Source organism: Falco rusticolus, chromosome 3 (assembly GCF_015220075.1).
Source record: "Falco rusticolus isolate bFalRus1 chromosome 3, bFalRus1.pri, whole genome shotgun sequence".
In the NCBI taxonomy this organism is placed as follows: domain Eukaryota; kingdom Metazoa; phylum Chordata; class Aves; order Falconiformes; family Falconidae; genus Falco; species Falco rusticolus.
In genome coordinates this window covers 15,694,020-15,721,803 of record NC_051189.1, presented here as the reverse complement: position 1 = coordinate 15,721,803, position 27,784 = coordinate 15,694,020, and the positions used below count along the sequence as shown (strand labels likewise).

Here is a 27,784-nt window from a genome sequence, read left to right as displayed (position 1 = left end):
TCGCCTCACCAAGTGGGACGGGAGTTGAGCACAATTACACTGAATTGTGTTTCTTGCTTATCTCTCCATGGTCTTTCTCTTGCTCTGGCTCTTGCATCTCTTGCTCTGGCTGTTGAGAGCTCACTTAAACGGGTGATTGCTTGTGCCTGTGCCTGGGTGGCTGGTCTTGTCAGTCTTTCCAGTGTCACTCATGGAAGTACATTGTAAACACATATATTTTTAAACTCAGATGCAGCAGCATGGTCTCCTTTTTGTGCCATCTCAAATTTATCCTTCAAACAACATGCATAATCTTTCAGCATCATTTCAAAATATTGCAATAATATTATTGTAGACTCAAGTATTATTTATAAGAGCAGGATGCTCATAGTTTCCTGGGACTTTACGGTATTTTCTTTTTTTGGCTTCTCTTTGAGACTTGTGTAAACCACTTTTTATTTTCAGCAAAGCATCTGTTTTAGCTTCACGATTACTTTTGTCTTTTAGACTGAAAGGGGCCTCAGAGTGTTTTAACCTCCTGCTTCCCCTGCCTTGTAATCTCCCCAGGGTTTGCCAGGCTCCTTCCCAGCATGAATGGGGGGCTGGAGGGGGAAGAGGGAAGGCGGGGGATTCGCTTCCGATGAAGTCAGCCGAACTCTGTCCTGCAGCGGGCAAGCTGGGAAGGACCCACCGCATCCGCCGCTCACGATGCTGCCAGCATCAGATTAGGCAGTGCAGCTCTGGGCTGGGAAGCCAGTGGTGACTGAGCTCCCCCATTGCCAGCCTTCCCATGGGAAGCTTTTCCTGACAGGAAGATGCATGGTGTTGTTAAATACTTCCCAACATCTTGCTAGAGTTTTCCTTTTCTTAATTTAATTTGACTTTGCTTATGAGTTAGGTGATTGTTTAAAAGAGAAAAAAAAAAAGTCAATTTTTTTGACAGTTCATATATTCTTTGCACTTCGAAGCATCTTTTTGTACCTTTAAGTACATAAAAAATCTTTGATCCATCAGAGGTGCAGTGGATATTGGCTTTGGAGAGCATCTCCATCTCAATGAAGTGGTTTATCCCAATATAAAGGGGTATTTTCAAAAAACTAAGGTTGGAAGTTTGAAAACGTTCCATCTGCTTGAAAAAGAAGAAAGAAGCGTGCACCAAGTGTGTCCTTTCTTTTTTTCCCAGGGCTGTAACTTGCTGCCACTTCCTTTTCACATTCCCATTGGTAGTTGCAGGGTGCCACCTCTGAGTCCCCATCAACAGCAAAGACCTGCTGTGCTACGCAGTCCCTATGCTTCTGCCACGGTCCTACAGCTGAATAACTGTGATGAACAAAGTACAGAAGAGAGGGGTCATCCCTCTTTCCGCTGCGGAGTCCTATGGGCCATCAAACATCTCACCCAAAGTCAAGAGTTTCGGTTCTGCCTGGTAAAGCTGGGGCTTGAAGCACTGCCAGCCAAGGATGTCCCAGCACCTCATTCCTTTGGCATCTTCTCCTGGGACCAGCTCGCTGGAGCTCAGTGAGGAGCTTGGCCTGTCTTGGGCCAGCCTTGGCTCTTGAAGCAACTTTGGGTTTCTCTGAGCACCTGAGATGCCACTTCGTGTGGGTGGTTTTAAAGGACTTTCTGTCTGCTAGAAAGCATGGCAAGCAGCAGAAGCCTTGAGTAGTTTGGTGCAATGAGAGTGGGGAGGAAAGGAAACATGGAGGAGGAAGGAGGCTGCTGCTCCTCCTTCCCGTGTCTCTTCCTTTCCCCCTCCATCCCTCCATCCAATCTATTCCCTCTAAGCATTCTGCCTCTGGGAGTCAGCCTCTGCTTCGGGGTGTCCCTCCATCCCTTCTGGTTAGGAAGCCAGTTGTGCAACTGATAGATGCTGACTTTTTGAAGTCCTGCTAGGTGTTTGTGTTTGCTCTTCTTAGAGATTAAGCGTGGGAACAGATGCAGCCTGAGATGACAGTAGCTGACAGTTACAGCCAACATGTACTTCAATTTTTGTTATCTTCCTGCAGCTATTTTCACAATAGTCATATGAAAGGTCCGCTTATCTCACTCCTGCCATGATAGAAATGTCTAAAGAAAACATCCTTATTTGTTTGTATTGAAACTGGTATGGTTTGTGGCTTTTATGGCTTTTATGTTTTTTTGCTGGGTTTTTTTTTTTAATCATCTTGAACTCTTGAGCAGAAGGTAAAAAAACACTCAAGGGCAAAGTCTTACCGCTTCTACATCAGTGCAAAAGTAGGATAACTGCTGTCATTTACTGTGGGACTGCATCGTCTCATTTTCAGACTCAGGCTCCCTGTTTTTTAAATAAATAGATGAAGCCTTCTGCAAATGCTGAAACACATTAATTTTCCACTCCCTTTTCTTCCTTGTTAAGGTGTGTTGCATTATAATTATTAGGAGGCAGGTCTCCTATAGCACAGCAATTGCATCATCATTAAAGACAATTTTTTCAATTCATTTGTACAGACAGCTGCGTCAGAGGCATAGATGTAGAGGGGTTATTCAGCATCCTGAGGCAAAGCCAGGATTGCATCCACGCAACTGCAGCTTGCATGGGTGGACCAGAGGTTGTGCTCATCTGACTACCCTGCATGTAGCCATCTGCTCTGTGAAGTTTCAAAACTAGCCTGGAAGCCGGGGAGATGGCAGATTGAGTCGGTCCAGGGATGCCTTGGTACCCCTGCAAGGCTGGGTGTTGGAGCTTGTCTGGGGCGTCAGGGGTTTGGGAGAGGAGCTGTGGGTCCTCACGTCCTTTCCTCCTTCTCATGGCTGATGTCTCCTGCTGCCAGGCCAATGTTCAGGAGATGTCCTCCAGCATGACAATGGCATTTGTCCAGCCTGGAAGGGTAGTTGGGGGCTTGTTTGCTTTTGTAATTAGTTTGACTCAGAGGTTGCAGACTGGGGAAGGGCTTGATTTGTCATGTCTGCACTCAGGCGCTGGGCTGGGACCGTGCTTGTCTGGTGAGGAGGCAGAGGGTTTGATAATGTCTTTATAAGTCTGTGTGTCTCTGACCATTAGCTAGATGCAAAGCATAAGATTTTTAAATTAGCTAAAGTTTGCAGGGGGTAAATGAGTCAGACGTTTCCCCTTTCTTTTGCCATGGTCTTCCTGCCTGCAGATCAGCGCTGGGCGCGAGCCGGTGCACCAAGGGCTTCTCTGGCTGCTCTGCTCCAGCAGCTCCAAGTCAGCTGGAAACTATTTCCAAAGCCTGCGCTCCTTTGATCACCGATTAGTGAACTCAGCTATTGAAGGTGAATGTTACAGCTTTCTGGGAACTCTCACCTGAGTTGCCACATAAACGGCATGAAATTATCGTTGGGGACGTAGTTCAGCTGACATGGAAGCATTTTCCACTTGCATGGAGATAAAGAAAAGACCTCTTGGTGCTCCCAGATGTTGAGGAATTCAGCTTTGCCACCCTTCTGAGAAGTGATTTTTCTGCCTGCTTTGTAACTGTGAAAACGAAACAGGCAGATGAAAAGATTTACCCAAGATCATGTCGGATGTTGCTGCACTCAAGATCAGAATCTTCATCTTCTGTGTCCCAGTTTTGTGCTCCATCTATTAATACATCAATGCTATTTTTAGCCCTTTTAAGTAGCCATGTTGTTTGTAATTAACTTCACTAATAACCGCTTTTCCATATGCTGCAGGTCCCACCAGCGGAACAGCACGCTTTTCCGAGCAAAGCTAAATATGAGGGTAGCTAATAAAAGGTATCCGTATTTCAAGTTGGTTGTTGTTGAGAAGACACGTGTCCTTATAGCTCTTGTGATCAGGCAGCTGCCTAAATACAGCTCTTGTACCTTGGTTAAGGACGAGGTGTTACTACTCGGGGTTTCCGGGGCGTTACTTTGCTGACCTTTGAAGAAAGTGAAGGCTCTCCCTCTCCACCGTATGCTGAGTCAAGGCTGCTGCTTTCGAAGAGAGATAGCATCTCTCATTACCTAGAGACAGAAATTTAATTAATGGCTGCAAACGTCTTAGATGACGGCTATACTTACACCCCAGCGTACCTTACGCCCCAGCGTACAACGAGAATTTGTAGTTACTGTAGGGATTGGGAGGTGCATTTCAAAAGTCAGATGAAGCTGGAGTGACCAAACCAGATGCAAATCCAGAAGCAGATTGACTGTAGAGGTGATGCTGAGCTGCAGTTCTCTTACGTGCCACCGGTGGTTGCGATTTTGCTCCATAAAAAATCCAAACGCTTCACCAGTGCCAGGGTAAAGGTGCTATCTAAGCAAATGGACACATTAGTGGTTAAGGAGAACAGACTGGTTTTACACATTTTTCTTAAGAATCCAGTCCCAAACTTCCAAGCCTAAAATAAGGAACGCAAAAGTATTCTCCAGCTTGTGGAAAACAAGGAGCTGGATGACTGCAGTGCTTTGTCACCTTATTGCATGCTTGCCGTGTGACTTCTGCATCAACAGTGTGTAGAGCAGAAATTGTAGGGGCAGCTAAATGAACTCACCTTTCAGAAAACGCCCACGTCAGAGGGGTTATCAACTCCAGAGCCATGACCTCTTGTGAGAGCACTGCTCGCTTGCCTCCAGATCTGCAAGATCTGTGTGAACGTCACCATGTTTTGCATGCAAGATTTTTTCTCTCACTCTTTGATATAAATATATCGAGATGGTTATCTTTAACTGTGCACACACGCATGCAAGCCAAGCTGGTTCACTGAACATTGGCGCAAGCCGTGTATGCTTAAACGAGCGGTCTTTATTCAGGCAAAGCCCCTGTTGATTTTTCCTTGCTTCTGTAAATTCCACAGCCTTGGTCCGAAGCTGGTGGTGTGCATTTGTTTGCCTTTGTATCGTAATACAGATGGGCAATCCTTGTAATACAACTACATTTATTTACCGATAGAAATGTGTAGAGCTGCAGTAGGTTGCTACATAGATAATTATTGATTCCTTTTTTTCTTTTTTTTCTTTTTTTTTTTTTCCTCCCTGCAGAACTGGCTAGGCTAAATGCTGTGTTATATCAGGTTTTCAGCCAATTTGGCTGAATGAAGGCCTTTTTTTTTTTTTTTTTTTTTTCAGAAGTTATTTATAGCTGGAAGAATTATTCTTTTGAAGGAATCTCCTAATCTCTGTCTAATTTTGTATCACACGTGCTGCAAAAGTACTGCAAAGGCCAGATTACAGCTGTGGCCAGTTCAATTCCTACCCAGTGCTTTATTTGCATCTTAACACTAAGATGTGGCGGTTTTTCCCCCTCTTCCCCTGTATGCTGATTTCCTATGAAATGTATATTTAGGCATTTAATAGGCATGTGCAGTTTTGATCATACAGCTCAAAAAAGAAAGAAAAAAATACCAAGACCTAAAACCAGAGTTAAGACTCTACTAGAAAGATCTCGGAACAGATGTGTACCTAGAAAAGCAGCAGAGGTTTCCTAGAGGACAGGTCACATTCCTGAGATAGGCTGTTGACTGGGTCCAGTTGTTGTGTCCTCCAGATAAATTCAGATGGGAAGAGGTGGACGGGAAGGACTGGGAGGGGACAGCCTGGAGCAGCACAGTCAACGTGTATCAGGGAGGTGATGACCTGCTGAAGCAGAAGGAGCTGTTGGTTCAGGAGTGAATGGATCTCACCTGGCATGACTGTGCTTAGGCTGGAAATGAGAAGAAAGTTTCTAATCATGTCAGAAGAGAGGTTTTGGAGAAACTTTTTAATAAGAATGGTGGAAGCCAGGTGTTTGGTTTGTTTCTGGCCAGGATTATGTGTTTGCCTGAGGCAGATGCAGATGGAGTTTGGGCTCCAGGGAGGCTCTTCTCAATTCTATGAAAAAAAAAAAAACCAACCTCAAAAAAAAAACAAAACAAAAAAAAAAGAAGACAAGAAAATGTATAAAAATGTATATAATGAAAATGAGTTTGAGGATTCAGGAGAGACTATGTTGGCCTGGTTTGGTTTTTGAATGGCTGTCCCCGTACACAGCCTGTGCTCAGGTGATGGAATTGGTTTTATTCTGAGGTTGATGGGTAGGTGCTGAGAGGGACAGACTGAGGCCATGGTGATGACACCTTTTTCATCTGGCATGAGTGTGCTGATGCCAGAGAGGTTGATCCCTCTGACTTTCCTCTCCAGACTGGTTTCCAGCCCATCCCTGGTGTTGGTGCTAAGGTTCACAGGACCCTGCAGTGACCTGGGTTGAAACACTGACTTGAGCAAAATTTAACCCATAAGAAAAAACCCCACAGTCAAGCTTGCTCTTGACGATGTCCGTTCCTGCGCTTGCCTTACAAGAGCCGCTGTCCGCAGGGCAGGTAACGCAGAGGTAGCCCTGAGCAGTGATGGGGGGTGTCGTGAGAAGCTGCCCCAGAAGTGAGGTCCCCAGTACAAGAAGGACAGGGACCTGTTGGAGCGAGTCCAGAGGAGGGCCACGAAAATGATCAGAGGGCTGCAACATCTTTCCTGTGAGGAAAGGCTGAGAGAGTTGGGGTTGCTTGGACTAGAAAAAGAGAAGGCTCCAGGAAGACCTTGTTACAGCCTTTCAGTACTTCAGGGGGGATTATAAGAAATATAGGGACAGACTTAGTAGGGCCATACAGTGACAGGACAAGGGGCAACAGTTTTGAACTGGGAAAAGCATAGATTTAGTTTGGACATGAGGAAGAAACTTTTTACAGTGAGGGTGGTGAGAAACTGGAACAGGTTGCCCAATGAAGCTGTGCGTGCCCCATCTCAAGCAGCAAGGCCAGGTTGTATGGGGCTTAGAGCAACCTGACCTAGTGAAAGATGTCCCTGCCCATGGCATTGGGTTTGGATAAGATGATCTTTGAAAGTCCATTCCAACCCAAACCATTCTGTGATTCTATTAAATGCTGTGCTAGCCATGACAGAGCTTTTGTTTTCCAGTCCCTCCCAGGTAGGAGGTGGCCACCTTGGACTTCACACTTAGCTATGGAGGTTTCAGGGTTTGGTGGATCTGGACTAGTCCCCACAGCTGCTGCCTGCATACAGGCAAGCCTACAGAAGCGTTGTGCCCACCCTTGAAGCTTCTTGCCCCACAGCCAGGCTGCAAGGACAGCAGATGGGCTCCTCTGTGCTGGCGGGAGCCTTCGTGGCAGCCTGTGTGAACTGCTTTGGTGGCTCTGAGATGTTGGGGCAGGGTGATTCATACCCGGGGTTTTCTCTTCCTTTCTGCTGTGTGAAGCTGGGTAGGTGTTTGGAGTTTTCTCCCTCTCCGCCCCCACTCCCCAGTTACCCCTCCAAAATCTCCGTGAAACACCCATGTGATGACTCAGCCCCCTTGGGAGACCCTTAGGGTATTTCCCCTGCCTCCCCAGCATCGATTTCTCTCTTGAGAAAGTCTTCTTAAGGCTTGGCCTCGGCTTTTGTGGCTCACCAGAGCCTGCCGAGGCCCAAGCAGGCAGTGGACACAAAGTTCAGGGATGGCTGGGTGTGAAAGAGCAAGCACGGTCATTCAGGGTTGCCTGCATCAAACAGATTTGAAACAAGGTGGCTTTGTCTTTTTCTTTCATTAATTGCATCTTTACATTATTTGCAATTTAGATGCTGAGCTTTACTAAAAACAAGGTTAGGGGAGGAAGCATCCCTCATGTTCAGGATCCTTTTGCACCCAGTGCATGGGTAGGCTGGAGTTTCCCTGCTGTTTGGGATTTTACAGACACCAGCTCCAAGCAGCAATTTCCGAGGCGCTGGGTCCTGGCTTGGACCCGCACCCACTGCAAAGCATTGCTTGTGGAGAGGAAACAATGAGCATAAACCGCTAAACTGCCGTATCTTCTCCAAATTTGCACCTCAATCCCAAAATCTGTGTCATATACCTCCTCTGCCATAGGTGTTTGCTGCCAGCGGGAAGGGTCTTGTTATGATTGGGTTAGTGATACATTACTCATTCTCCGTATGGACCCTTATAGTTGTCTTGCTCCTCCTGGTGCGCATTTCATCTGATGACCCCCAAGCCAGCTTTCCCTCTGCCACTTCGGGTGCTGTCTTGCTGCCCAGCTACTATCCCCTTCCTTTTATATCTTTGATGTTCTGATAGGTTTTTTCCCCTCTTGTTTTCTATACAGATTTATCTGGAAGGTATGACCGGCGGGAGCAGCTTACTCACCATTAGATAAGTATTACAGATGACTCATGCACACAGTATTGATAGCTATGCAGCTGAGATGAATATGCTGTTTTGTAACAGCTGTAGCATGATGCCTAGAGCCAGGAACCTTAATTCCACCATCCGTACTTTTCCATGAATGTGCTTTGGGTCTCTGGCACCTTTTTCCCCTTGCTTTGTCCATCTAAAGGGTTCACAGAAGAGGTTTTGCTTCCCTTGGTGGCGTACAATGTATGGGGCAGCTCGTGTCATTTCAAGCCACACTTCGAGATGTCACTTTGAAGTAAAAGCTGGTGTTGAAAGGCTGCAGCTTTGTAGATATTCTCCAGGACAACATGGAATTTTTGTCTTTTTAATAGATGCTGTTAGTGGCTTTCTTCGATTCTTTGTGGGTTTTGTTTTTGTTTTCGTTCCAGAGACATTACCCCCCTTCTCCAGTGCGACAAACCAGAAGGTGGAGAAACAGGTAAGGCAACTGCTGTTGCAGTGTGTTAATTTTGAGCCTTTAAGGGCAAACCACTGGCTGCAGTAACGTAAAAAACCAACAACTGTTGACTTAACAGCACTGAGTGATGTAACCAGTGAAACTTCATGAAACCAACTGGAATCTGGGGACAAATGTGCAGGCTACCCAAGAGTGTGTGCCTGAACCTCCCTCTGCTTCCATAACCACTGGCATTAAGGCTGTGTGAGCAAGAGGTGATGAGATTTGAGTCATGAGCAAGGGGGAGGAACCTGTCTTTGGGGGAGATGCAGAAGGAGCTGAGCTGTGAAGGTGGGAGGGATGTATGGGACAGCAGGAGTTGCTGGGGAGATGTTGACCCGAGTGGGTTGGCAGGTGGCTGAGGTGGCTTTAGCTGGATGTGGATAGGTAGCTTGGAGGGGTGCAAAGGGCCGTACAGGAACAAGAAGAATTTGGAGTCAAAAGGAGACATTTTGAGAGGGAGCATTGCAGCGAGGGATGTGCCAGCGGTGGCAGTGTGCGTGGCTCTGCCCGATGTTCCTGTATGCAGTGTCAATTGGGACGGCCGGTGCGCCAGCTGGACCACACACTTGGGCGTCGCCTGAGGTTCATGGCATGGCTTAAACTGCTGAAGATGTTTGGTTTCCACTAAGGTGCTGGACCATGATGTTGAATATCTGTGTCATGAGCAGCACATCCTTTCGCCAGTACCAGCCTGGGGCAGGAGCTGCCAGCGGGGCAGCGGAGGCATGTTAGGTGCTGCACTTGATTTCTCAGCAAACATGAACCAGAGCCCCAGTGCATTAATACAGAAGAGAAATCTGGCTTGAGAATCAGTGCTTGTGTCCTGAGCATGTGATTTGGGTCTCTGCATTTACTGTGAGGGTGGTGAGACACTGGAACACGTTGCCCGGAAACGTTGTAGATGCGCCGTCCCTAGAAGTGTTTGAGGTGTGGTTGGATGGGACTTTGAGCAACCTGGTCTAGTGGAGGATGTCCCTGCCTATGGCAGGGAGGTTGGACTTAGATGGTCTTTGAAAGTCCCTTCCAACCCGAGCCATTTTGTGGATCTATGATTTTGATGCTTTGCTATGCTCATTTGAAGAACTGATGTGCCTTTGCAAGGCGTTTTGTGCTGGCGTCTATATGGGATCATATGTTCTTCAGGCTGTGGTGCCACTCTGCAGTAAAGAACTATGTTCTGCTTGTGCTATAAAAATAAACTACATTGCATCTGGCTCCAGGAACTGTTGTAGCAGAACCCCTTGCGTGTGATGTCTTATAACAGGGGCTTAATTAGGTCCCTGTGTAGTAAAGTAGAAAATGCCTTTAAGGCCTTCTCCCTTTAGACTCTGTATCAGATAATCGCACGCCAGGAACTGAACTCAGGACTAAACTGTTCTGAGTGATAATCTGGTGTTGCCCTTTGGGCAGGGGATGGAGGTTTGGCTCTTGGGTCCTGTAGCATCAGCCAGTGAACACAAGGGCAGGGGTATCAGGGGTTTTACCAGCATGTTCATCCACTTTGGGCATGTTCTCCTACAATAACACACTTGAAAAAGACCCAGAACTCTAGTGAATGCTCTTAACCATTGCTTGGTGGAAATACTTTTAGGGTAGAGAAATGAAGACACCGGCCCCTGCCATGCTCACCTTGCGTCTCTGGGGTCAGGATTGCAGCTCAGAGGCAGGATCTGGTGCTTGCCCGTGGGTGGCCTCAGCCATACGTATTCAAATCGAGCACCCAGGCATGTCACCTCGCTGCAGCATGGGGCTGAGAGATGCACAGGGGCTTTCCAGCCCCACGGGCCATTATTAGTAAGAGGGCTCGTGCGTGGTGTATCTTTTGGTTGAAGCTGTGAACTGCCAGTGGACTCTAAAAACTGCTGCTGAGCCTTGTAAATAAGATTGCAAAAGTTTCCGAGAAGCGTAATAACTTCCCTAAACATATATATTTTATGTCTAAAGGTGCTCAGGCGTGCGTTTATGCTGAAAGTTCCCCCAGCAGAGAGGATGCATACTTCTGTTGTCATTTGGGAAGCTCAGGCAGGTAGTGGATAAGGAGCTGGTTGCTGGGGTTTAACTTCTCTGTTTGGGAAGCTGGATTTCAGGGCATGTTTCTGGGTTTGATGGGCAGGTAGAACAATTTAGAGCAATGTGAGTGGCCTGCATGGTAACTTCAAGATTGTGCCATCTGAGCAACTAGATTGGGGATTACAGATCCCAGGGCACCTGAAGTCCAAATAGGTTTTTAAATCACACAGGTCATTTTAAAAGAGATAATTAAGTTCCTGAGTTACTCAGTAATGCCTACAAATGTTCCTGCGAACGGCTCATGAAACACTTGCAGTCTCTTAACTTCTGCCAGAGGTAAATGGGCTATTAGGAGGAAATTAGCTGCCCATGCAGCATTTTCTGTCTTGGAGTCTCAGAGTGTTTTACTGAGATGTGTTAATACAGCTGTGCTGAATGTACCACTGAAATCTGCATGCTCTGATAACCATCCTCAGGTGAAATGAATCCCGATGGAGCCATTTGAGATGAATGCTCAGTGTTCGCATGTTCCCGCCTGCCCTGTTGCCAGAAGTAGCTACCCACAGAGGCAGGGCTATGGAATGGGCTAGATGTATATCTGCACTTCATCCATTGTGTTATATGAGCACAAAACTGTCTTCACTTACTTGGAAGAGCTGGAGCACAAGGTGGGGAAACCAAAATGTGGCATATCTATTTTGTCTCCCTTGCTAGAGGGATGGAGGATTAACTGCTGGAAGCACACTGGGGTGGAGGTAGCAACATCTCAGATGCTGAAGTTAGGCTTTGAGAGCGGTTTTGCCTACTGGAAATTTCTGCTTCTTTTCGTTTGACCAGTTGGCAAGGTGGGAGTCATTGCATGGCACTCCCCCCACCCCACGTAGGTCAGCAGTGCAGCGTTTGGTTTCTGTTGTGGTCAGTAGAGACCTAGTCAGCATTGTCCATGGGATTTAAGGTGAGATGGATCTGAGAAATGAAATTAATTGCACCTTCATCTTCCCTGACTGTGTGGCAGACCCTTTACCAACTGCAAAAGCACCCTATGCCGACTTGTTCAGATGCAGACGCCAACACTGCAAACACCTTTCTTTGATCAGGTGCGGTGTGCCCCTAGCCAGCTTGCTTAGACTAGATATGTATGGTTTACGTGGCTATAGGGTAGGTGAGATGAATCCTGCGCCTGCTATAGCAATGTTCATGGCCCAGGCGGGCTGTTTGGAGGGGGATTTTTAAAGCAAGTTTTGTGAGCCCATCTTGCAGCAAGAGATGATTTCCATGCATTTCTGACAGAGAAGGTGGTCAGATCGAGGCCAGCTTGGAGAAGGGAAAATGCCTATAGGTTACTGGCGATTTGGCAGTGGCTGTGTCACCCGCAGGCTCCGCACCCATTGCCGCTGTGATGCGTGGAGGTAATGGGGAGGCAAGGGTAGGACTTCAGGGCACGGCACAAGGACCACGTGGGAGCTTTGCAGGAATAACGTTGCTTGAAGCAGAATGGGGAAGGCAGGAGGTAAATACTATCCTCTTTCCCAAAGATTTAATTAGTTTTGTGGCAAAGGTTGCTTTGGGTCTTGGCTCAAGGGTTCCATAATTTTAAGACTGGCCTTTTTGGTGCTAGTACCTAAGTTATGCAGAAGAGATCCCCAGGTGTTTCACCATGTCAAGTGTCACAAGATGCTCTGATGAAACTGTAGTGGTCTATCATGTATACGCTATTTGGTGGCCATCTAAGAAGCAGATATCTGAAGTTTAAATTTAAACAGCGTCGGCTTTGCATGATGGCTTTAGGGGAAAACCTTGCAGCTGATGGGAAGCCAGCAGATGAATATTTGACACTTAAATCAAAGGAAAGTGACAGGTTTAAAGTCTGCCCTGGCATCTCACCCTGGCACACGTCATCCTCTAGGCACTAGGGCAGTCATGAAAACCCTGTTGTCACTTCTGCTCCTTCTCCTTATGGTCTCTCTAGGGTGTTGCTGTGCTGCTATCAACGTGACATAGAAATGCTTGTTGCCTTCCCCACTATCAATCACCATGGAAGGGGCCTTATGAACTTCAGGACACTCATGACAGTGAAGGAGCGTGTTGAGAGGATGTTCTGAGGTTGTGTCTTGCAGATCGATTCAGTGTTTGTTCACCGAGGGCGAGGTCGCCAGCTCCTCTGATCATATTTCCCATTCCCTCCTGGAGGAGCTGGGTTTGCCAAATGAGGCATTGCGGCATCAGGTTCTGATGGCAACATCCACGTGTGAGTGGGAGGGAAGCATCAGTCTCTGCAGTGCCTGTGTCTTGGTAGTGACAGTGAACAGAGAGGAGTTTTATCGGCTGCTGGGATTCTGGGCACTGTGTTGGAGAGGGGTGTTTGGTGATTTGTTTGCCTGGAGGTTTGTCAAGGTTTCTGGGTCCTGTGGGTTGTGATTATATGAAGGAAGGCTGAGATAGTTGGGGTTGTTCAGCCTGGATAAAAGAAGGCTTCAGGAGACCTTATTGTGGCCTTTCAATGTATAGCAGAGAGCGTATAAGACAGATGGAGACATTTTACCAAAGCTTGTAGTGACAGAGTGGGGGGCACCGGTTTATACTGAAAGAGGATAGATTTAGGCTGGACATAAGGAAGAAATTTTGTATGATGAGGGTGGTGAGGCGCTGGACCAGGTTGCCCAGAGAAGTTTTGAATGCTCCATCCCTGGAAGTGTTCAAAGCCAGGTTCGATGGGGTTCTGAGCAACCAGGTCTAGTGGAAGGTGTCCCGGCCCGTGGCAGGGAGGTTGGACTAGATGGTCTTTGAAGCTCCCTTCCAACTGACATAATTCTGTCATTCTGTGATTTTTGTTTTCCTGTGTGGTGGTTTCCCGAAGTAGGGAGGAGGGAGAGGGAAAACAGAGGTGCCAGCTATGGGACTCACTTTTGTGTTGCCATCCTTGTAAGACCTGCCACTTTGGTCATTCCTTCCTGGGAAGCCAAGGCCCTTCACGTGCTGGGCCAACACCATTGTTTTTTTCTGATGATAATTCTGTATATCTGATGGCTGTGGCACTGCGAAACTGGGGAGTCCCAGAGAATTCCGCTTAACGCTGCCACCTTGAAATGTGGGGGAAAGGCATCCTTTCCTTGGGCTCTGCTCACCCATAGCAAATTCTTCACACTGCGAGGACAGTTGGCACAGTGGAAGGCAGTAGCTGGGATCAGGGGGGTCAGAAGCGGGGAAAATAAGCAAATTATGTCCTCCTGCTGCAGCAGAAGTATTGGCTTAGGGTCACTGTTATGGAAGAGGTGGGGAAGGTTTCATCCTGCATCGGACTCAGCCAGGAACCGTCCTGCTGTAAAAAACAGCTCTTTCCTCCCATTTTTACCAGCATTCTCTCTATCCCCCATGCACAGGAGCCTGTCCTGGGATGCAGTGTGGTGTTTATTTGAGTGAGGATGCTTCAGGGGCAGGGGCAATTTGTGCCTTCCTGATAATGTGCCATCAAGCCTGCTTTGTGCCAGGAAGACCGATGAGGACAGGGAGCAGGGCTTGCTGGGCTGCACACCAAGCCGTGGGCATCGTGTAGCAGGGGAGACATGGGAGGGATGAAGTGAGCTATTGGGCATGTGGGTTACAAATGTCCCCTTGTCCCTCAGGACATGGTGGGGACCTATCACAGCACATGTGTGTGCATCCATGGAATTGCACAGGTGGTTTGTTGTCTCCAGTAGTTACCTGCACCAGTCTGGATGCTCAGGACTGGAGAGATTTGGGGTTGCTTTCTCATTACCTGCCATTATGCCTAGGCTGAGGGGCTGCAAAAGGAGAAAGCGACTAAGTTGGGCACAAAATCCAACCTCCTGTTTTCTTGGGCTGGCTGGTGCCTCCGGAGGTCCACGGGCCACATGAGCATGGGTTGATGAGCACTTGGTGAGCAGTCTTGTGACAGTACATGGGGAAGGTTGTGCCAGTGAGCTCAGGTCATGTACCTTTCAGGGTCACAGCACCCTCTCTCCCTTGTAGATGGTCCCTGATGCAGGTGTACAGGGGCTGGCTCTGCCATCTGCACAGGTTACAGTGGCAGTAGACTTCCCCCCTGCAAGGGGAATTTTCCCTGGCTGCCACAGAGGCTGAGCAGTTAGCTGATAAGCCTGTCCCTGGTATTGCCACAGATCTATAGATGTATCATGAACAAGGAGAAGGGGAAGCACCTGGAGATGCATCTGCATCAGACCATGTTGCACAACTGTCCCAAGTGGGCAGCAGCCCAGGCCAGTAGGTCCACCCAGTGCCAGCGTCGTGCCTGTATGGACTCACCAGGCTGGCTGCCTGTCCCAGGTAGTGCAGGCAATGTCAACCTGGGCAGGAGGCTGCTGCTGGCTTGGTTGTGTCTTAAAGCCTTGATCGCTGCCTGATTTCTAACCCCCAGCCTCCCCCAGCTTCACGTTTTTCTTTGCATTCGGAGTTGCAGCCTGAAAACAGTTGAGCTAAACCCTGTACCCTAACGGTTGCTCATCTGAAAGTGTGGAGCCAGCTTGCAGCAGCTGCTAAAATAGCAGAACTAAAGTGGGGAATGAAAAGTGAGATGGTGATTAAGACCCGGTTTCCTGTCGCGGCCCCGCAGGGCTCCTGCCGGCGATGGAGACGTTGGTGGCGGTGACAGTGGCGGTGTGAAACGTCCCAGCCATTGGCCTGGGGCTGGCTGAATCACTGGCGGGCTGGCCCGCGCTGCTTAGTTATCGGAGTGCTTTGTAGACATCGGTGGGCATGGTAGGCTGGGCTTGTGGACATGAAGAGGATCTTGTTTTAAGAAGCCAGGAAGGGTAGGGAGCCCACGTGGGGGGTTCTGGCTGAGTTGGGGTTGGAAGTAGCTCTGATGAGACGCAGGCCAGCCCCAGAGCAGGCTGGTGTTTGTTGCTCTGTAGTACCTAGAAGAGCTGAAAGTGTGCACAGGATCCGGGGGCACTGGGAACATCAGTCCTCTGGGCTTTTTTCTCCCATCTTTGACAATACATTACTTTAGACCTGTCACCTAGAATGGGCGAGAGGAAGATGCAAGGTAGAGAAATTGCTGCTGAAGTGGTGGTGACCCTCCCTTGCTGGTTCTGTTTGTGCCAGGGGCACAGGGATTGTTCACTTGTTCTACTGTTTGGCCCCTTATATGCCTCGGTGACATAAAAAAGCAAATGCATTATAATTAGTTTATATTTTTGGCTTGCTTGCATCAGATGTTTGTGCAAGGAGAAAACAGTTGAGTGTGAAGGGGATGCTGAGCTGTTTCTCTGAGGACACTATGCCACATGCAGTCACAGACACGCAGTGTGTGTTTGTTAGTGCCAAAGGCATCTGGTTTCTTTCTCACCCTGGAAGTGCGAATCGCTGCTGCCCTGTGTGTGCTCCAGCCACTCCTAGGTCCCTGCTGTAGAAGTATGAACTGGATGTCTTTCAGCAATCCAGATCCCATCACTGTAAACTGTGTCCTTTCTGACAGGAGCAATGATGTACAATGTGGAGATGGGACTTCCCTATACCACCTCATCCTCTGGAGAAAGCCAACCGCAAAACTCCCTGCAAAGAGGCCAGAACCCCATTGGCCCTGGCATTTGCTGTGTGCTTAGTGGATACCCTGTGATACCTCAGCAAAGGAGCAGCTGAACGGGCTCCTTGCTGCCAGAGATGGTGGCAGGTAGAGGGAAGGAGGAGAACAGAGAGAAGGTTGTTGTCTGGGTGCAGAACACCTGGAATCAGCTCCTTCTCCATTTTTGCAACAGGAGCCGTAGCTCCTTCCCCTCTCCGTGCCCCCTGTCATGGTTGCAGCCATGTGGCTTGCTGGAGGCAGCACTTGACCCAGTGTGCCAGGGGCTTGCAGCAGGAAACTGGAGTCTCTGCTGTGGTTCCACCACAGGCATGTGGCCCAGCAAGGAGGACCCTGGGCATGTCCCCTGCTGGGTCATTTCACAAGGAGCTTCCACCAGAAGATGGTTATTGCAGCCCTTCGACAGGGTGAGGGAAAGCAGGCAAGCCGAAATATGTGACCTTACCCGCATAATTGCGGTCTTCCTCCAGATAGGGCCTGCCTGAAGGGTTGCAGGAAAGATGTCCATCTCTTGTGACTGCTCGTATGAACTTTTGTACCCCTCAACAAACCACCTTCTATCTCTTTCTGAGTTTGAAAGTTACAGCAGTTCCCATCCACCCCGGTGCTAAATCCACCAGATTCTCTCACTCCCCTTGGCTGTGCAATGGAGGGTTGCCACTAAATCTGGCAGTGTGAGGGACCACTGCTTGAAATGTAGTGCCATGTGGTATTTGGTCTTTCTGCTGTCTGTCAACTCTTGCGGTCACCAGCATCTCCTCCAAGGCTGCCTCTTCCTCTGCATTCCTGTACTGCTGGGACAGGCTTCTGCAGTACGGAGGGTAGGTAAATAGGGTAGGTAAATGCCCTGCTCATACCTGATCAGTGTTAAGGAAATGTAAATTAAAATGCAAATGTATTTTTCACAGAGCAGGTCAGCGAATGGGAGAGGCTCTGGCAGTGGTGGTGTCAGGGAAGGCGTGCTGATTCACAGCAGCCAGGGTAATTGCCCTGAATCGGTATCCTCTACTCCCCATTTCTTTCCTTTGACCCAGAAGTATTTCTCTACTGGTGTGCAGCCTGGGGCGTGCATGGCCCACATGCAAAAGGCGAGGGAGGGGGCAGAGGGGAGAGCTGGCCCCGAGCTGGGCAGAGCATCTGGGCAGAGCATCACACATTGCCATTACTGTGTGGGGAGAGGGAGCTTGCTTACAGAGAAATGAATTCCTGCGCTCACGGAGAAACTTTTGTAACATCTGCTGCCATGGGGGAGAGGGGTATTTTACACTTTTCTGGTGCCTTTCATCCCAGAGGAGTTTAAAGTGCTTGGCTTTTCAGACTGCTTTCATAGTGCTGAGAAAAGGATGAGCAGTAGGTTTTGTGTGAAGGAGAGCAGCCCCTAACTGCTGCAGCTGCGGCGCGAGGAGCCGGAGATCTTCCAAAGCACCCACTTCTGCTGGCGAGCAATAACACCACAGCACGGCATTGTTTCAGGAGTCTGGAGGAAGAGCTGCCTAGGATTGAATATTTTAGGAATTATTTCGAGGGAGGATGGGCTAAAGGAGAGGAAATAGTGCAGATATGGGAAGGTAAACAACTGCTTTTTGAGCAGGGAGGTCAAGGATGGCTCTGAGGTAATAGCAAGGAACAGACTGTAGATGAATTTGCTGAGCAAAGTGCTGCCATCCAGATATAACCCTCTTCTCTCCTTGCCAGAGAGATCTTCAGTATCAAGCTAAGGAGGAAACAGTACTTGGTTGGAGGAAACAACATAGCCTTGGTCTGCTGGCACCTGGCAAATTCCTTAGCCCTGGTTCCCCAGCCCAGCAATGCTATGGAATACCTGAAGGATATGGAAAAGACAGCAAATCTGCACCAAGGATCAGAGGTGTGCTCTTCTGGGATGATCAAGGTGCCTTCAATTAAACTCCCACAGCCAGGAGTGGCGGTTTTGCTGGCATCTGTGAGTCACGGCACAGAAGGGCAGCAGGCTGTGCCACCGTTCCTGCCTTCCAGGCAGTGGTCTCAGAATAGGGAGGACATGGCAGAAGTGGAAGAGGTAGTGGAGGAGGAAGGATCTGCCACAGTGAAGAGGCAGGAGAGGCTGGACATGGTGGTCCCAGTGTCCGCATTGGGCTGCAGAAGATGACAGGTATGGGCAGCTTGCTGGTATCTCCCTGTGTCACCGAGGGTGCTGTCTGAATGGCAGCTCCACATCCTGTGGTGCTTTTCAAGAGCTCTGTGGCCATCCGTTAGCATGTCTTGGATTGCTTCTCTGGTGTGAGCCCATGTTCATGACCACATCCATCAAGCAGTGTAAGGAGGAGCTTGGGAGCTGCATGGGAGAGCAGCCGGAGGAGACCCTGGCTGGGGTGAGCCATCTCTGGTGGCCTCCCCGCTGCTTTCTGGCTTTGCTCAGGCTGATGGTGGAAGGTGGTGCTCACACCTTACAGCATGTCCAGCCCAGCCCAGGTGCTGCAAGCCATGCTTTGATATGCCTTCCTTTTGCCAGCCATGCCAGCTTGGCTGGCTTTCCAAGCCTGCGTTCTGTGTGGCGAGTGTCAGCAGAGGAGCCAAAAGGTCACCAGTGTGTGTTAGACTCTGTTTGCAAAGCCTGCAAGAAGATGGAAAAGGTTATTTTGTCTGGGGTGGGGGAGGAGGGAAGGGGTGTAAGGAGTGATGCCACGTGGGTTTGTTGCGTTCCCTCAAGGAGAACAAAGCATCTCTGCAATGACAGGAGAGCAGCAGGGAAATAGCCAAGAGATGAAAACCGTCTCGCCCCTTAGCAACCCACTATTGCATCTCTCCTCTGGTTTGTCTCTTCACCACCAACAGCAGGGAATAAAAAGCGGGGAAAAAAAAGAAAAAAAAAAAAAAGGCAGTGAGATGGGTTTTGAATGGATGCCAAGGTTGATTTAATTAGATGTATTGAATTTGTTAACTTCTGAACGACGTGGCTGCCGCGCAGCACAAATGACAAGCTGCAAGCGACAACGGCAACACAGCACCAACCTGCCAAAAGGTTCAGCAAAGCAGAAGGATTGACCTACTTCCATCAGCGCTGCAGGGAGCGCAGGCGAACGCCCTCCGCTCGCTGTCGCCGTGCTCCCCGGAGGGCTGCGTGTCCCTCCATGCAGGGAAGAGCTCTCCTGGGCTGGGGGGCTGCTGGGGAGCCCTGCATCACCTGTGGACTCCAGTGTGAGCCCAGGGCAGGGTAAACGTGTGCCCACAGGAGGCAGCTTGCTCAAAGCAAGGGCTGCTGCTTTGTGTGCTGTCTGCTGGCTTCTGGCTGACTGATTTTCTGCTTCTCCCACCTATTGCATCCTTAAAAAAAATACTCGGGTGTTCTCTGATAACGGGCCTAAATGCTGTTGCAGCTGATAAGGGTGATAAAATCACCCATGCACACTGCCATGGCAACCTACTGCAATTGCTCTTGGCTCTTGATGTGTCTCTGCTCTTTGGTGTGAGCATAGATGTGTGGGTTTGGCTGAGACTTGCCTGGGAATTACCCAAATCTGGAAGATTTGGCTTTGGTTATTGATCTCTGCCATGGATGCAGAGCCACTAGGCAGCTCCTGGCCTTGCCGGCAACCCCTCGGAGCAGGTTGTGCTTCCCCTTGCACCTCGCTAAGAGTCCTGGCAGTGTGTATGGTATCTCAAAATACTTGTCAGCACCAGGGAGGAGTCCTCTGAAAAATATATTTGTTTCCAAGTGAATTTCATAACGGCTAACAAGAGGAACCACCGGCTGTCTGCTCTCGCCCCCAGTCATGCACATGTGCGTAGAACCTGCCAAGCACCAATGTCCTTCCTGAAGGCAGTGACCACAGGATCCCTGTGAGGTCGGTGTGGTGCCTCCTAGCCAGGTAAGCCTCCCAGCTGGAGAAGTTCAACAATTGAGTTGCATCTCAGTGTTCTGCCTCTGGTACCAGCCACGAGCTGAACTCCTCCCATTCATTTGGCAGTCTACTCTATCGCTCGCTACTGTCAATGCAAAAAAACGTCCTGTGAAATTGTGTCTGTCAGGCGGTGAAGAGAGAAGGTGGATTTCCTGAGCCACCAGCCTGTCAGTGATGCTTTTGTGGTAAGGAATGTTTGCCAAAACCTTTGGAGCTAGGACACCAACAGAGACATTTGTGAAGCACACAAGTATAGAAGTGCTGCATGAAACCATGGTCTGGGTTGTGTTGAAGATCACCATGTTACTGAACAAGATGCTGACATGGGAGGGAAGCTCAGACACACCATCAATCTCTTCTGATTATTATCAGTGTTAAGCCCAGGCTGGTAACCCAGGCCTATCGCACACATCCTAGGGGTAGTCACCCAGCGTGGTGGGGAAGTTGCTGTTTCAGTGGGGAAGTGAGGCCAAGTGGCATTGGGGAACTTGTCCAAGGTCATGCACAGGAGACAACCAGTTTGTTGTTTCCCACCATTGAAGCTCTGGCCTTTTCCTTGGGTGCAGTTTCTTTTCCACAGCACCCCTCAGCCAGAGCAGTGAATGGTCTCTTGAGTGGGGAGGTGAAAGAAGAAATGTTATTTCACTGGGTAACATCAGGAAATTATACGGGAAGAAGAAACGGAGGACAGATGGAGGGAACCCGGCTGTCTGCTTCTGTGGAGAAGACATCTCTTTGTAGCATTGAGGCTGCTTTTGGGATTCATGATTCAGCTTTCAAGTTGGTTGTTGATAGTTAGGATGTTTTCATTTTGACTTCATCTGTTGAAAAGGTGGTAAGAGCCCTGCAAGGGTGCATATCTCTCCATCAAGTATGACTAATTGTATTGGGACAGCCCCATGCGCGATAACACTTATGTTTTTCTCTAGAACAGCTCCATTACAGACTGCCTTGTAGCTGAGCCCCAGCGAGTGTTTTTGTGGGAGTTTTGCTGATTGTGCAGCCCAGATAACCTGTGAGTGAGCAAACATGGAAAGCATTGAATATTCAGCTCAAAACCCAGAAGCGGATTTGTGTCGCTGCTTGTATGAACTGAGCTTTTAACCGTGTGTTGGCAGTGCTTTTCAGGAAACTCATCTCTTCTGAGACACATTATCTGGTGAGAAGTGCTCCAATTTTAAGACAGCCACCAGGAGCTCTGCAAAGGCCAGGGCTCATGGCTTGCCGCTGGTGTCTTTGCAGCTCCGTGTTGTGCTTTCCTTTCCCCATCTTCTCCAAACTCAGTCCATGCCAAACAAGTCTATTTTTAAACAAGAGCCAACACTGTTTTTTCTTAGCCTTGCACTCAAAAAACAACCTCTCCAAAAAAGCCAGCACATGGCAGAGGCTGGTAAATATTTTCTCTAGATGTTTGCTGTTGTTGATCCTGCTTCTGCAGGAACCCAGGAGTTTTGGTGCACCCTAAGGGCTGAATGTTAACTTCTTGTAGTTAAACTGGTTGCCCCTGCCTCATTGGATAACAGTCGTATGTATATACGCACGAAAGCCACGCTTATGTCCCTGAAGAAGTGTGTTGGCACAGATGAGCCTCTGACCTCAATATATCAGCTCAGTGGTCAACAGCCTCATGCAGAAAGAGCTTTGGTGTGCAACTCTTCCACTTGGCAGAGTTTAATCTTTGTATGGATTACAGCAGAAAACTCCCTACGAGAGGCTGCTCAGGTTTAAAACTGTGCTGGCCTTTGATGGAAATCATTGCTCCTCCTCAAGGAGGCTTGTAATCATCTGAAAGCTTCACTGAAAGCATGCGAGTGGGCAGCCTGTCCGACATAGGGAGACAGCAGAGACCTTCTTGGTCCTTCCTATGCCCCTTTTCCCAAGGAGGGAGGCAGGTTTTTCTGCCTGCAGCAAGGCATCCCTCCTGGTTTAGGAGTGCAAGACTGCGCCTATCACGATGCTGGCGTGGGGCCATAGCTTCTAGTTGGAGGTTAGAGGAATTGGTCAGTAGTAGTCAGAAGGCTGGTGCACCAGGGGGTAGTCAGTCAGTGTGGACCTTCTGAGGGCATTGACTTCTCACAGTAAACTCACCAAAGGACCATTTCAGTGTTCTCCTTTTCTTGCTATGTTGGCTTTGTTGTTGGAGGACTGGAGTTATCTAGCGAGCTTTGAGCACCTGAACAGAGTGGCAGAGCTTGGGATGTGACCTTGGCAGCTGATGACACCAAGGAGGAAACAGCACTCCTGAAAGTGTGAGAAAACTCTGGACACTGAGAGAGGGCACATGGCATCATGGCCATTTGACCATGATCTGTCCAGGGTGAGCTTACCCAGGAGAGGCATCCCTTGCAGGGGCTATTCCATGTGTTTGCAGCTCCTTAAGGATGTTGTCCCATGGACAGGAGTGACCTGTTGGCATTGAGGGTGGTTCCCCTTGCTCCTGTTGGATGCTCCGTGGCGGGAAGAGGAGGCATGCTGGCTGCCAGTTCGGCTCTAAAAACGATGTCTGTGCAAAGTCCGTCCTTGTCTGGACTCCAAGGGGCTGCTGTGCACAAGGCCTTCACACAGTTTCCTTAACAGGCTCCTTTTCACTTTTTCCAGGGACTTGCACTGTGCTTCGTTTCAGAGGGATCCAGTGAATTAGCATATTGTTGCTGCTGCCTGGGTAATTGCATGCCCAGGGTCTGCTTTGCTCCGACACAGTCTTCCCGGCTTCCCAGACAGAAAGCATCCTTCTCCTCTGGCGAACAAGGCTGCAAAGTATTGCCCTGAGACCTTGCTCAAAGGATGGAGGAAGGAGAGGGTGGAAAGAGGGGGGGAGCCTGTTTCTGAAGACATATCTGGCTTTAAGACCTCACCTATCAACGAGGAGGTGGAGATGAGGTTTTTAATCTTTATTTCTGTACCAAGGTACTGGTTTTGACTGAAGCTGTGGTTTCTCTCGCTGATTTGTGCAGACCTCGGTATGCATGCAGTTACAGAAATTTAGGCCAGCACAAGTCACTACAGGGGCTCAGAAACTGCTTGAAATTAGCCATCCTGGGTCACACAGGAGTTTCAGCAGGAGTTGAAACTGAGCGGTCTGATACCCTCTTCTGTACTGAAAATAAAACCCTATGAATAGGTAGGTATAAAAATGCTTACTGGTCTCACTTCCAAGTACAAAAAACCCACATGTGGATAAACCCTTTGAGCCCTTTAAGGCCCTGTGAGAATAGAGCACATCTTAAAACACTTTGGCGAGTGTATCTTCAAAGCTGGACAGGTTTCTTAATGTGGGTGCAGGTTTGCATTTTTGAAAGATGTTATTTTGGTCAAGCCTGACTTCTAGCTGGGAGCTGGCATCCCTTAGGCTTTGGTCTCCAAAAAGAAATGTGCTTATGTGCAGTGTGAGGAGGACAGCTTTACCCCCTAGCACGGTTTGGCTGTCAAGTAGAGACATGAAGAGGAGTGGGAGCATCAAGGCTCTGGGATAGAGGTGAGGAGATCGGTTCGTGGCTCTGCCATCAACCTCCTGGGTGACCTGGGGCGAGGAGATGAACCTCTCTTCCACCTCTTCCTCTCCTGCCCACCTGGTGCATATGACAGTTGCTTCATGCTTTGTATGGATTCTTCTGGGAAGGCAGAGCTCCGCAGTGCTGGCTGTAAGGTCCCTTTGTATCTCCTCGGTTGTAACATTTCGTGTCTCTGAGCCACACCAGTTATCTTGACTGGAAGGAAGACATTGCTCCAACACCCTTTACGACATGAGGGATGGAGAGGAGGAGAAGGCCATGCTGGCAGCGTAGCTTGCTTATCCTGCACCAGAGCATTGCAGCTTGCAGGGCAGAGGGAAGGCTTCTTGAGGGATCTCCATCCCGTGGAATAGAGGCTGTAGCCTTGGGCAGTACAGAGAGCCTTTTTATAGGCAGCACTATACACAGGGCTTAGGAAATCCTGCTTGTTCTGTAATGATGTGGGTGGGTGGGTGGGACTGCCCTCCAGCACTGCTCTGGTATGTGCTGCAGAGGTTCCTTGGCCGCTGGTGCCCAAACTGAGAGGGACAGTTGCATGTGGATCACTGAGGGACTGCATGCAGAAGTGTGGTTTGTCATGTTACAGGGGGAACACAAGGTACAGTGCCTGGGGGTACCTTCTGGGCCCTTGTGGTCATGGGATGTGGTGGTTTCTCTTAACTCTTTTGCTTGGGGGATATCACAGTAACCAAGCACTGAGTGATTCCCACCCTTTCCTCTGAAGCCTCTGCACTGGTGGCAGTTAGGAGATGGCTTGTAGGACTGCAGGATAATTCAGGCTGAAAGGGACCTCAGGTGGGTCAGCTGTGAGATCAGACCAGGTTGCTCATGACTTCAGTCAAGTCTTGAAAACGTGTAAGGATGAGAGTGCACAGCCAGCTCCACAGCTTGACCTACCACATAGAAAAGTTTTTCCTAACATCCAGTCTGTACCACTCTTGTATCAAATAATGCCTGTTGTCTCTCATTCTTCTGTCAGACACCACTAGGAGAACCTGGCTCAGTGTTCTCAGTAACCTCCCTGCAGGTGCTGAGGGCTGCTGCTGGATCCCTCAGTGCCATCTCTTCCTCTGGCTGAATGAGCCCAGATCCCTCAGCTCGTCTTTCCAGGCAAGTCTGCCAGCGCCTGGCGATCTTGGTGTTCCTCCACTGCACTGTGCGCTGGTTTGTCAATGTGTTTCTTGTACAGGGGGCCCAAAACTGGATGCAGTACCTACATGTGTCTAACGAGGCTGAGATCTCTTACCTGTGCTCCCGCTCCTGCAGCCCAGGATGCTGTTGGTCTTTGCTGCAGTTTCTTCCCTAAAGGTTGCAGTTGGCCTGTGGTCCCCAAAACAGCCAGCCTAGCCCTCGAGCGGTGGCAGAGCTGCTCAGCTGGGACTCTGGGCTGTGTCTGGGTGATCTCTGAAATAGGACCTATCCCTGTGCTTGGAAAGCTGGAGTGTTTCTCAGCAGCCAGGAGGGAAGAGGAGCATGGAGGAGCCCTGGTTCCTCTTCTCACTGCTGATGTTGTGGGCTTCCACCAGGAGAGGGACCAAGCCCGGACAGATAAGGTGACGAACTGAGTTCTGCGGAATAACTCAAAGAGTTGTAGTGTTATAATTACCACCATCTCACTTACTCATCTGTGAAGCAAGTTTTTACTCGCCGCTGTGCTTCCTGTGGAGCGGGGACTGTTGATGGCCACAGAGAGCTGAGGTTCTGCAATACCACTGCAAAGGGTTGTTGAACAAATCTCACTCACTGTGCTCACTGCTGGGGACAAAATACAATTCCTGGTAGCCATGTATGGAGCAATTTTACACATATATGTGTATATCACATATTGAAAAAAATGCCGCAGTTTTATTTTTTGCTGCCAACAGTTAATGTATGAGTTTCAGAGCAGGCAACCTATATTCTTTAAGACCCAAGAGCCTTGGGAAAAGATTGATTTATTTTTTTTTTAATCCTGTACTAATTTTAAAAGTGCTGGTTTTTTTAGTGCAGTGTGATAGAAATAAAAGGCAAAAAGGAGAAAGAAAAGACAGAAAGACCTGTACAATTGTTTTAAAGGTTTTCTGCTTTTTCCATTCATGTTCTGTTCAGGAAATGAGACCGACTATATATAGGATAGGAATGAAGCCACATAGCACAAGCCACTGTCAAGTTCACAAAGTGACCACATTGAAAAAGTAGTGAAAAATGTGTTCTTACTAGCACCTTCCTAGCTCATAGGAATCCTAGCTGTGGCTTGCAATTGTAGTAGGGTGAAGATTTGCATTTTCAAGTTGGCGGTTTTCCTTTTTACTCTTCCACTTCCTACAAGCTAATTCAGTGCCGTGTTAATTGTAAATCTGGAATGCAAATCAACTCACCTGCTTGTTTTTCTTTCGTTTTCAGGTTTTCTAACTATGGAAGCTCTCCTGAGGAGCTGCATCATGCGCTGCTGCCCCAGGGATGGGACACAGAGCTGGGAGTGAGGAGGAACTCCAATGTGCCGCTGCGAATTGCTTTTGTCAGGAGGGAGGCTTTCTGGCATGTCATGCGGTGCCGAAAGCCATCCTACCCTTGACAGCAAAAATCCTTATCCTTCTTGTGTTTTTTTCCAGGACAGCTGATATTTCCTGTTAGAGATGCTTTGTATGCAAATCAAAGTGTTAAAAAAAAAAAAACAACCAAAAAAAAGTCCTGAAAGCAATCACACCCATAAACTTGGACCACCGGGGAATTCCTGCTTATCAATTTTTTCTTCTTTTCAGTTCTGTACAAGATACTTCTTTTCCTGCTTTTTCTTAGTCTTTAATGTTTGTCCTGCCAGACCTCTTGGTTATGACCTACCAGTGCTGCTTGGATTTTGCAGGGCTTTGTGTCAGTCTGCATGGACAAAAGGCTGTAGGTGCTAGAAGTCGGGGTTAACAGTCCCTGTGTTTCAGCTTTGCCCTGCATTGCGGTGGTGCTTTCTGGTGTTCAAACTGGACATGAATCTCACGCTGCAGATTGCCATGTGCCTGTGGTGATGATCTGCCTGGGAAGGTGATCCCAGAAACCTTCAGGAAGGTCAGGGGAGGAAGAGGGGAGGTAGAGAACAAAGAGAAGCCAGCAAAAGTTTATTTAGGAACTTAAACAGGAGCAGGATTTGACCCTCCTGAAGCACCTCAAGAGAGGCCATGCTTAGCACTGCACTAATGCAGCAACACGAGTTGGTCACCTCCTCGCTCCAGCAAAGCAAATTTGTATCTGCCCAGCCTGTGCCCTATAGGTATCCCTATAAGTGCAGGGGGCTGGTCAAAGCCTCACTTGCACCATGCTCCCACCCTGCTGCCAGCAGCAGCACCACACTGATGCTAGAACAAGTTGTGAGGGTGAAAAAAAGACTTGTAGAAGCAATGCAAGAAAAAGACGTGTCAGAGCAAGAGAGAGCTGCACCACTGCATGGCCTAGAGAATATTGTTGTGTGTGTCCAGAGATACCCGCTGCAGCCCGGGTCTTGTTGAATCACACTGTGGTTGCTCTGGCCTTTGTGTGGGTAACGGTGATAATCGTTGTATGTGGTGTTGGGTTTTGTTATTTGGTTTTTCTTAAATGTAAAATTAACAGTCAAATTGGCGTTGGTAGGGCAGCGAGCCTAGTGCGGCTTTTATCTACCCTGAACCTGGGGACAAAGGAGGGGAGGGAAAAGGCTTGACCAGTTTGGCGGCTGTGTACATAACGGTCCTGGAGTTCAAAGCAAAGGACACAACAGTCAGATACACAAACCTGCCTGGGGTTTGACTGATAAGTCACATTTCAAAGCGAAAGGCAATCCTGAAGGGGGGTCTGTTGAGTGGCTGAAGCCTCCAGTGCTGAGTCCTCTTTAAAAGGGGGTTTCATAAGGAGTAATATGAACAGAAATGGCTCTTTTGTGGTTTTATGCATTCCAGGCATGCCAGGACTGTTCCTGTCAAGGATGGGCTGTCTCTGGGGTTTTGGGTTCTTCCCCCCCCCCCCCAAAAAAAAAAAAAAAAAAAAAAAAAATTGCCACAAACTAGCAGCTAAAATGGTGAAAAATAAATGAGAGTTTCAGAATCATTACAGTAGCAGTAATGGAAACTGTGAGGCTTATACTTAAACTGGCTGTGGCGTTTCACCGTATCGTCTACACTGCTGAGCTGCTGGGATCACTGCTTTTGCCTGCTATGACTGCTTCAGGGTGGATTATTTGGAAGCAGAGCTTTAACTGTTGGTTCCCCAGAACCTGAAAAATCTGTGCTTTAGGCTTTTTTCAGAAGCAGT

The 27,784-nt window shown here is 48.7% G+C and overlaps 1 long non-coding RNA gene across 1 annotated transcript in view; it reads left to right on the top strand.

Moving 5' to 3' along the window:
• LOC119144926 overlaps positions 1-27,518 on the top strand; it is a 134,891-nt gene extending 107,373 nt beyond the window's left edge. Inside the window, exon 6 of the long non-coding RNA XR_005103251.1 lies at positions 25,913-27,518. This is a non-coding gene — a long non-coding RNA (uncharacterized LOC119144926). The remainder of the gene's footprint in view (positions 1-25,912) is intronic.
• Positions 27,519-27,784: the final 266 nt, after the last annotated feature.